The sequence below is a fragment of the Lepidochelys kempii genome, chromosome 4, assembly GCF_965140285.1.
Source record: "Lepidochelys kempii isolate rLepKem1 chromosome 4, rLepKem1.hap1, whole genome shotgun sequence".
Classification (NCBI taxonomy): domain Eukaryota; kingdom Metazoa; phylum Chordata; order Testudines; family Cheloniidae; genus Lepidochelys; species Lepidochelys kempii.
In genome coordinates, this window is record NC_136383.1 from 131,913,276 (window position 1) to 131,926,907 (window position 13,632).

Sequence of the window (13,632 nt, forward strand, 5' to 3'; positions counted from 1 at the left end):
AATCTAGTCCTATATAAATAAATGTATATTTTTCTCACAATTATAGTAATGCCACCTGACATTTCTGTAGTGCTTTCCATTGCAAAGCACTTTACAGTTTTACAAGTGTGTATTAATGACAACCAAAATACAAATCACTACACCCAGAACTCAAATGCAGCCATCTCTGGGTTGTTTAACAGTAACACTACACAGTAGGCTAAGGCCCCAATCCACCAACTAATATAAGCACATGAGGAATTCCACTGAAGTCAATGTAATAAAGTGCTTTGCTGGATCTGGGGCTAGGACCTGAAGAAAAGTAAAATCCATTAGTCAGTTGAAAGTACATGGCAATGTGTTGTAGCTAAGCAAAATGCTATTATCCAAACCGGAATGTGGCCATGACACTGATGTTAAAAAGGTTTCATGGTTAGCTAGAGAAAACAAAGTATATTCCCCCTTTTCTTGATATTTTCCCATTGGATTGCAATTAACTTACTCTTCTTGACATGTTGACGTTTTAACTCATTTAGGTGGGTAGCTGTGTTTCATAACTTGCCAATTCACTGAGTGCTTCTTGTCATTTGCATTGTTTCAATTATAGGTAGGTAAACCATAGGGACTCCCAAACAGACTTAGTTATACTGAACACATTCTGCATCCTTAGCACGGTTTTTCATACCATCTCCCTCATCATAATGGGAAACAGACAAATGTACCAAGAATTATGGGTAGCTCCTCCATATAACATGAATCATTGCCATTTTGAGGAGAGACTTATATTGAAGTTGGTTGGTTACCAGTTTCATTATGACAATATCCAAAACTATAAGTAGTGTTCTAATAAAAGAAGACACACACAGAGGCAAACACACTTGATATAGAGACCGGGAGGATGCATTTGTATTGCTGAATAAATCACTTTGACCAATATTAATTGCCAAAAAAAAAGAAAAGAAAAAGAAAAAAATAGATCCCATTTTATTTTCTTTGTATAAAAAGGTCTATTTAATGTAAATAGGTATTTAATTTGTGAAAACAAAATATCTAGAGATAAATATAATAGAAGATATTCACTGAACTGAGCTATGTTTTAAATCACATTTAACAGCTAAATGAAGAGATAGTCCGTAAAGAAGTAATAAATATTATTCTATGTATAATAATAGGTTATAATACATAATTTTAATTAAATTAGTTTTAAATCAAACCGGTTGACCCATAACTCCTGATGGTTAAAGGCTGCCATAAAGGACTTTTAATCCTAAAAGTTAACAAAAATATATGCACCAGCCCTAAAAAACCTTTCACTTTGTTTTTACACTCTGCAACTACCCAGAGATAAAGATTACCTGACTGAAAAAAATCAGGAAAATCAGGAAAAATCTTTATATCACAGTGAAACCTATTTTAAGTAAGCAAATATGAAACCAGCCCCAAATGGTCATCCAGTAGAAAAGGTCTTAAACCCTAATGGTAGTGAACTAGAAAGTTTGAAGATATTTCAAAGTGTTAATTTAAGATGGGGTTTGTGTGTGGACGTAATCACTAGTTCACATTTCACTGTTATGCTACTTGCACACTGCATACCACATGCAGCAGCATGTAGGGTATGTTTAGCTACACTCCACAATCAAAAGCAGGCTGTGTCCACATTGCAGCGTGTAGCTACATGTGTTAGTGAAAGGCTCTGGCAGGGTCAAGGCAGTGGGGAAAGGCTCAGCAGCAGGGAACTGCCAGAGCCTGTTCCCACTGCCTCCCCACTATCAAGGTCCTTCCCTGTTCCTGGAGTCTTTCATTGCAGCGGCAAAAGGCCCGGACACCTCCTTTCTACTGGAGTCTTATCCTGCTGCAGGGAGTTGTTTGATCCTGCCACAGGGAGCTGCCAGAGCCTTTGCCCGTTGCTTCCACACTGCTGGAGTCTTTCCCCTCTGTTGGATCTTTTCACTGCAGTGAGGAAAGACTCCAGCAGTGAATAGGCAGAGGGACACTACACTGCTAAAAACAGCAGTGTCATCAGGGAAGACACTGCTTGGGCAAGTAGAGAGCCATGTAAGGGATATACCTGGGTGCATACCCACAAGATCCAGGTGTGTCTTTGCTCATCTAAGAACTCCCTCCCCGTCTACACTGATATTTGTACCCGTGCTAGGGGGGAATGTAGTGTATGTACTCCACATGCCACTGAAAGGAGTGTGCAGTGTAGATGTGCCTTTTATGTAATCGAGTTTAAGGCCACAAGGGATCACCAGATCATCTAGTCTGATCTTCTGTATATCACAGACAACTAATACCACGGCCACACTGACCCCAGTGAAATCTCTTTCTGAGTTTACTTACACTGATGCATGGCCCTGATTCAGCAAAGTACTTAAGCACATTGCTAACTTTAACTTCAAAGCAGACTACTCACTCACTTCAGCTTAGGTATGTGCTTAAGTACCTTGCTGAATCAAGGCCTAAATCCAGAGTACCTACGATGGATTTAGAGTAACTTACTCCATGTCTGCACTGCAGACTTCTGTTGGCACAGTTATGTTGGTAATGGGAGTGAAGAGGTATGATCCCTGACCCATGTAGTTGTGCCGATGGAGGTCCCTAGCGTAGACACAGTTATATCAGCAAAGCTGAACTTTTACCAGTACAGTTTGTTTCACTTGTTGTGGGAGGTTTAATTACATGAGTACAAAGTGAAGTTTTGCTGGTATAACTGCGTCCATATTAGGAGCACTTTGCTGGTAATGTTTTTTCTTGCCTTCACCTTGTCCTGTTAGTTGGGCCAGCAGCTCTTGTTCAGGTCCAAGCACTCTTGTTGACTACTTTTGTCCAAGCTGACACCAACTTTCTTCATGTCTTGCTTCGGCATCTCGAACCACCTTTTTCTGATTCTTCCTCCTGGTCTTTGTCCCGTGACTACTAGATCTGATACTCTCTGACCAACACACCACACGTCTTGTTGTCTCACATGACCCAACCATCTTAGTAGATACTCTCTCCGCTTTTCCATGATGCGGGCCACCTGCATGATAACTCATACCATTTCATTGTGTGACCCCATCCATCAACTCTTGTCTTCCTAGTGTTAACCTAAGCATTCTCATTTTGGCAGTATGAAGTAATTGTTCTTCTCTCATTCATCCGCTAACTTTCTGACCCATATGTCATGGCCAGTCTAATTATGGTCTTATATACTTTGCTCTTTAGCTTACTTGCCATATTCTTCTTGCAGAGAACTCCTGTCAACTACCTCCTTTTCCACCAAGTGCTCTTCATGTGATCCCTAACATCTGCTCCATGGTCCTCGCATGGCTCAACACTGAACTGAGGTATTTAAATTGTTGCACAGACTTTAACTCTATACCATCTAATTATACTGACTTCTCATTGTCCCTCTCAATAAAGCATTGCGTGTATTCCATCTTTTGTTAGTTGATTCATAAACCATTTTCTTTTCACGCAGCCCTCCACTATAATGGTATTGCTATACCAAGTTTTAAAAAAGCACCTTAGTGGTATCGCTGTATCAGTAAAATGTTTTTAGTGTAGATATGGCCTTACCTCAGAGTTTGGCCCATATATTCTAGCACTGAACAATATATTGGGCCAGATCCTTAGTTGGAGTAACTCAGTGTGGCTCATTTCAGTGGAGTTAGGACACTTTACAGCAGCTTGGCTTGATTAGATCAGCTAGACCATGCCCCTGACAGTGCAGGATTGGTCCCTATTGCACATTTTTCTAGAATTATAGACTCTAGAGTAAGAAAGGCCTGTTGCGGTAGCACAAAGGATCAGATTTATGTGCTTTAGCAGTCATCCATTAGCGGTAATTCCACTCCAGCTGAAATTTTGGAAATTGCTTTATCAAAATACCATTCTTATGTCAATGGCTGATGTTCCAAATTGTCAGCATTTATCCTATGAATGAGGCATGATGAGAGCATAAATTTTAACACTCGAAATGAAAATATGGAACACAAGCCAAATGGAAGCCACTGAGTTTTTAATGTTGTCCAGCTATAGCTATGTAAGTATTATTATTATTGGCTTCTTTCCATCCTGATAGGAACTGGATGTTAAGAAACAGTACTGTGTTCCACGCATCTGTCATAAATCTCACAGGAAGCAGGGATATAGATCCTTGTATTATTGGTACAATAGTCTTAAAGCAATGGGGGGGAAAAATCTGACATATCCAACTAGCTAGAGTGGTGTGGGAGGCAGTGAAACTGGACATATGGATGAGGGTTCTATTTGGGATACAGTGTTTCTTTATCCGAGTATAACAGGGTGTAGCAGGGCCCCACTTGGTCCTGCCTCTTCTCTGCTCTAAAAACCGCTACAAGACCTTCTGCCTCAGCAGTCACCAGTGCAGTTTATTTACATCATGCCATCCCACCACCTTCTCACCAGGCACAGCTTGGGGCTTCCGGCCTTGAGGACTTCTTAGCCTCCGGACCCAGAAGGGCAGAGCTGCTCCTTTCCCCTTCCCCTTCCCTTGCTTCCTCCTTTCTATCTGCCTCCCTTAGCTTCCTTCCTCTGCGGCTTTTATACTGCCCCAGGCTAATTAGGCTGGCAGCTGTTTCCCCTTTGCCAATCAGGTGCAGATTTCTCTAGCCAGCTCCAATTTACCTCCCTTAATTGGAGCAGGGGTGACAGAGGGCTGGCTCAGGAGTTCCTGCACAACACCCTGTCACACCGAGTGTAACTATAATAGAAACTTTGTGTTTGACATCTGCATTAAATACAGCAAACGAGTAGCTCACACATCAGAAAACTACAAAGCCATTTATTTAAACGTAATGAATTAATATTACCCACATATCGCAAAATACTTCAACTCTCTTTGCAAAGGCATCAGATTTCATGTAAAATCTAATGTTACAACAATAAAATCCTCCAAACCATTCTGCCATCTCAGCTGGATCTTTTAGTGTCTGTGGATGGATAACAGACACAGTCCCAACCACATCTGGTTTGAGGAAAAGACGAATCACAGTGTGGAGGAGAGGATGAAGGTCCCATCACAAAAATAAAATAAGATTACATCTCCTAGTGTGGTTGAGTCAAATAATACTTTGGAGAAGATACAAGATCCCAATCTATCACAGAAGATACATTGTCAGCATGGATACTGAAGTGCACAGAATAAGAAGTCTCTTGAGAATCCACTGATCCAACAAGAAGTCAGTTAGATAAAAATTCAGGTGAGTGATCTGCATACAACCAGAACTTCATAAAACTTTTTATGCTCTGATTCACAAGCAGGACAGATACACACAAATCAGTCCATCTTTGATTCTGGACATCTCCTGAACCTGAGATCATATGTAAAACCCACAGCCAGGTCTCTCTCTTCACTAACCCTCCCTGAATCTGAGTACCCATTTATGTCAGATGCATGAAAGAAAGTGCAGGCTTTCATATTCAGTTGCTATTACATCTATAAGAGGCCGATATAGGGTAGCATGTCAATACTATTGATTTGTCTCCTCCTGCTTTGAATTTTGTATTGTATGCCTTTTGTGAGACGGTTTAAAGATGTAACAAATATATCTAGATTTTTTTTATATATTTCAGTTTTTCCAAGTGAATTTAATACTTCTATAAAGGTGTTAGATTGCCAACCCTGGAGACCAGTCTCCTCTTATTTATCCAGAGAACAGGAACAGGAACAGCAACTAGAGAGACAGTGCATGTTTTTCCTTACTGTCTTACCTGGAGAGACTTGGAATAGACTCATGTTGATTGGTTATTGCACAATCAACACCAAGTAGTGTAACTATCAGACACAAAGTGAATCATACAATCATAGAATAACAGAGTTGGAAGGGACCTCTGGAGGCCATCTAGTCCAACCCCCTGCCCAGAGCAGGACCAATCCCAACTAAATCATCCCAGCCAGGGCTTTGTCAAGCCTGTCCTTAAAAACTTCTAAGGAAGGGGATTCCACCACCTCCCTAGGTAACGCATTCCAGTGTTTCACCACCCTCCTAGTGAAAATTTTTTTTCCTAATATCCAACTTAAACCTCCCCCACTGCAACTTGAGACCATTACTCCTTGTCGTGTCATCTGCTATCACTGAGAATAGTCTAGATTCATCCTCTTTGGATCCATCTTTCAGGTAATTAAAAGCAGCTATCAAATCCCCCCTCATTCTTCTCTTCCGTAGACTAAACAATCCCAGTTCCCTCAGCCTCTCCTCATAAGTCATGTGTTCCAGTCCCCTAATCATTTTTGTTGCCCTTCGCTGGACTCTCTCCAATATTTCCACATCCTTCTTGTAGTGTGGGGCCCAAAACTGGACACAGTACTCCAGTTGAGGCCTCACCAATGTCGAATAGAGGGAAACGATCACATCCCTTGATCTGCTGGCAATGACCCTACTTATACACCCCAAAATGCCATTGGCCTTCTTGGCAACAAAGGTACACTGTCGATTCATATCCAGCTTCTTGTCCACTGTCACCCCTAGGTCCTTCTCTGCAGAACTGCTGCCGAGCCATTTGGTCCCTAGTCTGTAGCGGTGCATTGGATTCTTCTGCCCTAAGTGCAGGACTCTGCACTTGTCCTTCTTAAACCTCATCAGATTTCTTTTGGCCCAATCCTCCAATTTGTCTAGGTCCCTCTGTATCCTATCCCTACCCTCCAGCATATCTACCACTCCTCCCAGTTTAATGTCATCTGCAAAGTTGCTGAGGGTGCAATCCACACCATCCTCCAGATCATTAATGAAGATATTGAACTAAACTGACCCCAGGACCGACCCTTGGGGCACTCCGCTAGATACCGGCTGCCAACTAGACATGGAGCCATTGATCATTACCCATTGAGCCCAACAATATAGCCAACTTTCTACCTACCTTGTAGTGCATCCATCCAGCCCATACTTCTTTAAGTTGCTGACAAGAATACTGTGGGAGACCGTGTCAAAAGCTTTGCTAAAGTCGAGGAATAACACGTCCACTGCTTTCCCTTCATCCACAGAGCCAGTTATCTCACCATAGAAGGCAATTAGATTAGTCAGGCATGACTTTCCCTTGGTGAATCCATGCTGACTGTTCCTGATCACTTTCCTCTTGTCTAAGTCCTTCAGAATTGATTCCTTGAGGACATGCTCCATGATTTTTCTGGGGAATGAGGTGAGGCTGACCAGCCTGTAGTTCCCAGGATCATCCTTCTTCCCTTTTTTAAAGATGGGCACTGCATTAGCCTTTTTCCAATCTTCTGGGACTTCCCCTGATCGCCATGAGTTTTCAAAGATAATGGCCAATGGCTCTGCAATCACATCTGCCAAATCCTTTAGCACTCTCGGATGCAACGCATCCGGCCCCATGGACTTGTGTACGTCCAGTTTTTCTAAATAGTCCCGAACCACTTCTTCCTTCACAGAGGGTGGCCACCTCTTCCCCATGCTGTGCTGCCCAGTGCAGTAATCTGGGAGCTGACCTTGTTCGTGAAGACAGAGTCAAAGAAAGCATTAAGTACATTAGCTTTTTCCACATCCTCTGTCACTAGGTTGCCTTCCTCATTTAGTAAGGGGCCCACACTTTCCTTGGCTTTCTTCTTATTGCCAACATACTTGAAGAAACCCTTCTTGTGACTCTTCACATCCCTCGCTAGCTGCAACTCCAAGTGTGATTTAGCCTTCCTGATTCCATTCCTACATGCCCAAGCAATATTTATATACTTATCCCTGGTCAATTGTCCAATCTTCCACTTTTTGTAAGCCTCTTCCCGGTTTGTGAGCAGCAGGTTAAGAAGAGCTCCGCCCCTAGTTGGTTCCTCCAGCACTTGCACCAGGAAATTGTCCCCTACAGTTTCCAAAAACTCCCTGGATTTTCTGTGCACCACTGTATTGGTCTCCCAGCAGATGTCAGGATGATTGAAGTTGCCCAATGGACTTGAAGTGCAATGGACTTTCGGTCCAATGGCATCAATAAAGCACATAGACTAGAACATTTATTTTCATAAGACTGCGTTAGCCAAAGCTGTTCCTCATGATTTTGTCAGTGTGATCAAATAGCACAATGTGGCATTTCAATCTATATTGCTAAAAAAAAGTGTGACTGTCCAACTTTTCCATTTGTAAAACTGTCGGAACCTCTGTGTATGTGTTATCTTTCTGTCTTCATCTGAGATGATATCTCACATTCCAAGGCAAATTGCTTCCTAACTAAATTCAGATGCCTGCAATTGCCTTTGCCCAGGTCAGCATAAGAAGAGTTTGAGGATGACTTTGCTGGCATACATGGTTTTCCTCAGGGGAGCTTACCAAAACCATCAATCATATTCAGTCCTGAAATAAATAGGATGTAATAGCATTGCTGAATGGCAGATATTGGCAGGATAACAGTTCTTCTATCCTGGCATGGTGTTTCATTGCTTGCCAACTAATATTTTGCATCTTGTATAAAAAAGATAACATAGGGTTTAAACTCACAAGTGCTGAACACTTGTGAGATATTGAGTTCCCTCCATTTCCACTGAAGTCAATGAGAGCATTCAGGGCCTGATCCAAGACCCAATCAATGGAAAGATTTCTTTTGATTTCGGTGAGCTCACTCTTGCAGGTCTGAGCCCATAGCAAAAGGAAGAAGGAAAAGAAGTCCTGACCACATGCAATATGATCACATAGACAGTAGAGTATCTATATTACAGTTGATATGATAGTCTGTCAGCTAGCAAATGCAATTTTTCAGCAGAGGTTTAGCCATGTAACACATTATGTGAAGATTCTCGTCAATCACCAAATACATTATTTGTGAATATAAAGAGGTGCATTACTATAGATACTATTGGCCATTTTACTCCTTAAAAGAAGCAGTTTGGAATTTCTGGATACTTTGTAAATAAATTAAAACACAAACAAATGAGTTAAAAATTCAGTAGAGATTCCAAGAAAGAACAAAAAACAAGGGAAAGTAAAATGAACCAAACCCCTCTCATTCTATTCACAAGAGCAGTCTTGTGCATGTCAAAGTTTGGTGGCCTCAGTGGGATTACCCAGATGAGTAAAATAAGAAGGATTAAGCCCAATTTAGACAACAAAGATACTTTTTCATCACTTATGTCAATTCTGCAAATGTTTATACATCTGAGTAACTTTACCGATAGGAGTAGTCCTATTGAGTTCAATGTCAGAGTTACACACATAAAGTGTTTGCAGGACTAGGATTTAAGTGAATAATGATCCATTTGGCCAACTTTTAGAATTTGCAATGGAGGTCATTCAAGAAAAGTGCTAGAGGACACTAATCACACATTTGGCATTGACAGATATTTAACAATTCATCAGATTTCGCTGGTCCAACACCATTTCCTTTAGCAATTACATGTTATGTTACTGAGTTACATTAGGAAATTATAACTCATTTGGTCAAAGTTTTATTTTGAGCTTCAGAATCTTGGAAGGAACTTTACTCTGACAACACATGCAAAGGTACTTACAATGCAGTCTGAATAATTCACATGCTTTAAGATTTTTTGTACTAAATATCCTTGGGACACTCGTTTCTATATCCATGCAGAATAATGCAACCCTCCCTCCAATCCTTCTCTCCAATTTATAATTGACCTAGAAATGTTACACAGCCAATCTCAGCCTCTACTTTAAAATGGAAAAATAAAAGGAAGCCCCTTAACCTTTTCCTTTGTGAAGATAACCCTGGTGTATTCTAGATTTGGGGTTATTTATGGTTATTTATGGTTCTCTGTACAGTTGCCTAGAGCTAGTATTTGGTATCTATGAAAACCATGGCCATGTGTCCCTTTATTTTGTGGAGGATCCATGATTTTTTCATGACTATGGGGGCAGAGTTGCATGAGATGCTACCAACGACAGCCTTCTCAGCTGTCTGAATCTGAGCCACTTCCTCTGCTCTGAATCTCTTTTGACGTCTGGCCTCAAAAAGGAATAACTAATGAGCATGATAAGGACAGTGTGGTCCTGGGGCCTAGGCATGGAATCAAGAAGAAGTGCATCCTAAATCTGACTCTAATGTGGGCTTCTTCTGTGGCCTTGGTCAATACACTTAGATGTAAAATGCCTGTTATATATGGATAAATCCATTTTTGGATGCCTAAGCTGACTGCCTAATTTTTGAGAGCTACTGAGCACCCAATTCAGTCAGTGAATGCTGAGGGTGCTTAGCACTTCTGAAAAAATCAGTTCCTTGTTGTCTCCAATTACACAGGCCAAGAATTATGGTGAACAGCATGGGTGGATACTTTTGAAATTGTTGTCCTTAAGCTCTCTGTCTTATTTTTCCAAACTGCCAAATGAAGATAATTACTTACCCCATGGGGGTGTTGTGATTATTAATTAGTTGATGTTTGTAAAATGCTACAGAAGTGTTAAAACTCACCAAGACATAGAGGCTCCAAGACCCCTGGTTTATTTAAATCAATGTTCTTTGCAAAACTTTGTAAAAGTTTTGCCTTGACTTCGGTACGAGATGGGCTCCATTTCTCCAACAGCCCCATCTCATCCCCAAACTCATATTTTTTCATGTACAATACAAGGCTATTAAGCATGTTACTGAGAACATGGCAGGTGTTGCCTCTAAATGTTCAACCTTGCTTTCTGAAGCAGATTGATACCTCTTATACTCTGAATTTTCTTTGTCAGCAACATTCCCAGCGTAATCAACTGAGCAGCTAATATTTAGTGATGGGTTTCTACGAATCCAAGTTGCTATCCTGGATATCTGTGCTAATGGTATTGGTAAATGATAGCCATAACTCAGAAGTGATTTCTAATTTTACTGGAGAATACTGGGGTGATTCTGGTGCCACTGCTAATGAGCTTCCAGCAGTGATACAACCAGGTTTATGATGGAAATGGTCGACTAAGTAACAATGGCAATGACAGTAAAAGATGAAGTGTTTATAACTCAAAAGATATACAATCTTCAGAATTTGTGGTCAACTGGGATGCTTTATACAGTATAAGTGCTGCATCCTTTCATAGCTGGTGTCCTCCGTCCAACCCCCACCCACTAGTTCTTGTTGTTTTAATCTTTTTTGCCAGGGAGAGTGCAGACTGGGAAGTGGTGAGACCTGGATAGGGAAGGTAGGTGTCTCAAAAATTATCTGAGGACCTAATGGCTTAAAGCACAACTGGGAGTCATGACTCCATGGCTTTCTTTCTGCCCATTACTTGCTATGATGGCATTGTTCAAGCCATTCACCCTCCCTGTGGCTCCTATATTCTCATTTGTAAAACAAATAGAATAAATATAAATAACAATAATAATAATAATAATAATAATAATAATATTTGTTTCCACCATGGGTTTTGTGAGGCTACATTGTTTGCAAAGTCGTTTGAGATACTCAAATGAGATACATTGTGAAAATGCACAGTAGCATTATTAGTTATTATGGTGAGTCTGGCAGATGACTGATTGGCTAATGCCTTTGAGAGAGGACTCTCCTACAGACAAAAAGTCTAGGGTATTAAGGTGGTCATGGTCTCCTTCCTGGTTCCTCTGACCACTGGAGTTTAGCCAGCTATGGTTTAACATTTCACTGGTGGTTCAAGTGACTACAGGACAAGGTTTAAAAGAATTGTGATTTAAACCTACATGAAGGGTTCCCTGACTGCTATGGGTCTGACTGTCTTTTCAGTGAAACAGGGATAAATCAAGAGTAAGACATTTGATGTCGATGGAGTTACACCACTGTAAAGGAATTACAAATGAGGGCACAATGATGATCTGCCAGCTGACAGTTTTTGAAGAGATGGAACATTTCACAATTTCACAACTCCTCCCTCACTCCCAAGATCATAAATGGAAAAGGAGGAGATAACAGTCATTTCTAGCCAAGAAGCCTCTAATTCAACTTCTGATAGAGTTCAGACTGGCAAGTGTTGAGGATTTGGGAATTATAGGGATGCCCATTAATCACACTGAAAATGTGTGTGGATTCATGCAGCTGAAGCCATATAATTAAGCTGCTACTCAGAATGTAGCAGTATGTGCTTGAGGAAGCCACATGGGATTTCTGTGTGTTTATCTGCTTACACATACATGTATAGGTAAACCTGAGTAGTTCTTTTGTTCTTATACTGCTAGGCAGAGTGAGTGCAAAACTGATCCAAGACAAACTTGGATGTGTGCCTTAATTTTTTTTTAATAAATAGTGCTGTCGAGTAATTTTCAATGCATAAAAGAGGTTGGGAAGGATTAACTAGTTCAAAGACTGGATATTTGGAACAAATTGCTCAGCTTGCTGCAGATACAGTGCCCATATTACACACTGAATGAGATCAGTGGGAAAAGAACTGGACCACCATTTCTGAGTTGGTTTTTTTTTTACTTTACTTTAAGTATGTAACTTTCATGCACAAATACCAGAAAGTACAATCAATATTGCCAATGACAGAATAAATATTTCATCCTGTGCAGTGTGGAATATAAGTACTTTGTACTTCCAATTTCTTTATTGTCTTTAGCATATTTGCCAATTAAATAATTGAACACGGGAAGTGGTTAGCTCTGTAGATTAGTAATAGGTTATTTAGCCTTTCACTTTCAGGCTGCAGGGTCCATTACAGTCCTGGGATAGTACTGACAGATATTTGTTATTATGACTAGCCATAGGCATCTGCCTGTTTTGTTGTTGCTTAGGGTTGTGTCACTTTGCATGTCCATCTCTTTACTGTCCATTCAAACTCCACCCACGGGTTGGCCCACTATGGAGACCCACCCTCCCTGCATTTATCTTGGAAGATACATTTGGGGAACCAACCCTCCATGGCCTTCAAGTGACAAATGCACTGATCCCACTGCATGTCACTGCCAGTGACCTAGAGATGGAGGATTCTGCATCTTGTACCCAATTCCTCAGAGCTATCCAGTCATCTGAAAAAAAGTATGTCATCCAGCAGACTAAATTACACTTGGGTTGAAAAGGCTATGATCATGCTCTCTTTGTCTTTTGATTTATAGAGTATGCATTACTGCCTTCTAGTACCGTTCACTGTAATATGATAAGGCCCCACACAGAGCTGGGAAGGAGCTTTAAATGTACAAGAACAGCAATATCTCTGCCATCCCTAGAGGCCAAAATCCTCACATGACCCTTCTTCTGCCCTTTAGTGACAGAGCTCTGACATCGTGACAGCTTTAATAGGTAGCCAAGAGGCAGAACAAGAGTAAAAGATCTTTGCAGTCTATCTTGTCTTTCTAAAATTCTGAGGGATACAGGGAGGGAAACCACACACAAGTAGTAACACCAGGACCAAGAAAAGAAAAGCAAGCTTTAAGTGCTATTAAATACAAAACCTATGGTTAAATAACGTAAGGGCTGTAACACAAACCAGCAAAGCCAGGATTTTCCGTTAGAGCTCATTCTGCTCCACCATTAATTCACAGCATCCTGAAGCTTTGACTTTGAATTTCAAAGATTGTGTCTAGCTTGCGTCTAAATATTAATCATGTGTTTTGGGCTTACATCACTTGCTTAAGAGGTTTTCCTCTCCTTTTTAATATTTTTTTTTAGAAAGGTTCTTAAAAATGGCCTGATGTCAGCAAGTAGACATACACATATTTAGAATTAAGCAGAAAAACAAAATAAACATAGAAGATCTGGAGAAAAGAAATGTTCCATCTATCCTAAAAAAGTAGACATATCTCCACAGTTAA

The 13,632-nt window shown here is 40.7% G+C and overlaps 1 protein-coding gene across 10 annotated transcripts in view; it reads right to left on the minus strand.

The window, feature by feature from the left end:
• Window positions 1-13,632, minus strand: part of CTNNA2 (catenin alpha 2) — a 783,540-nt gene that overhangs the window by 12,716 nt on the left and 757,192 nt on the right. The window lies entirely within an intron of this gene.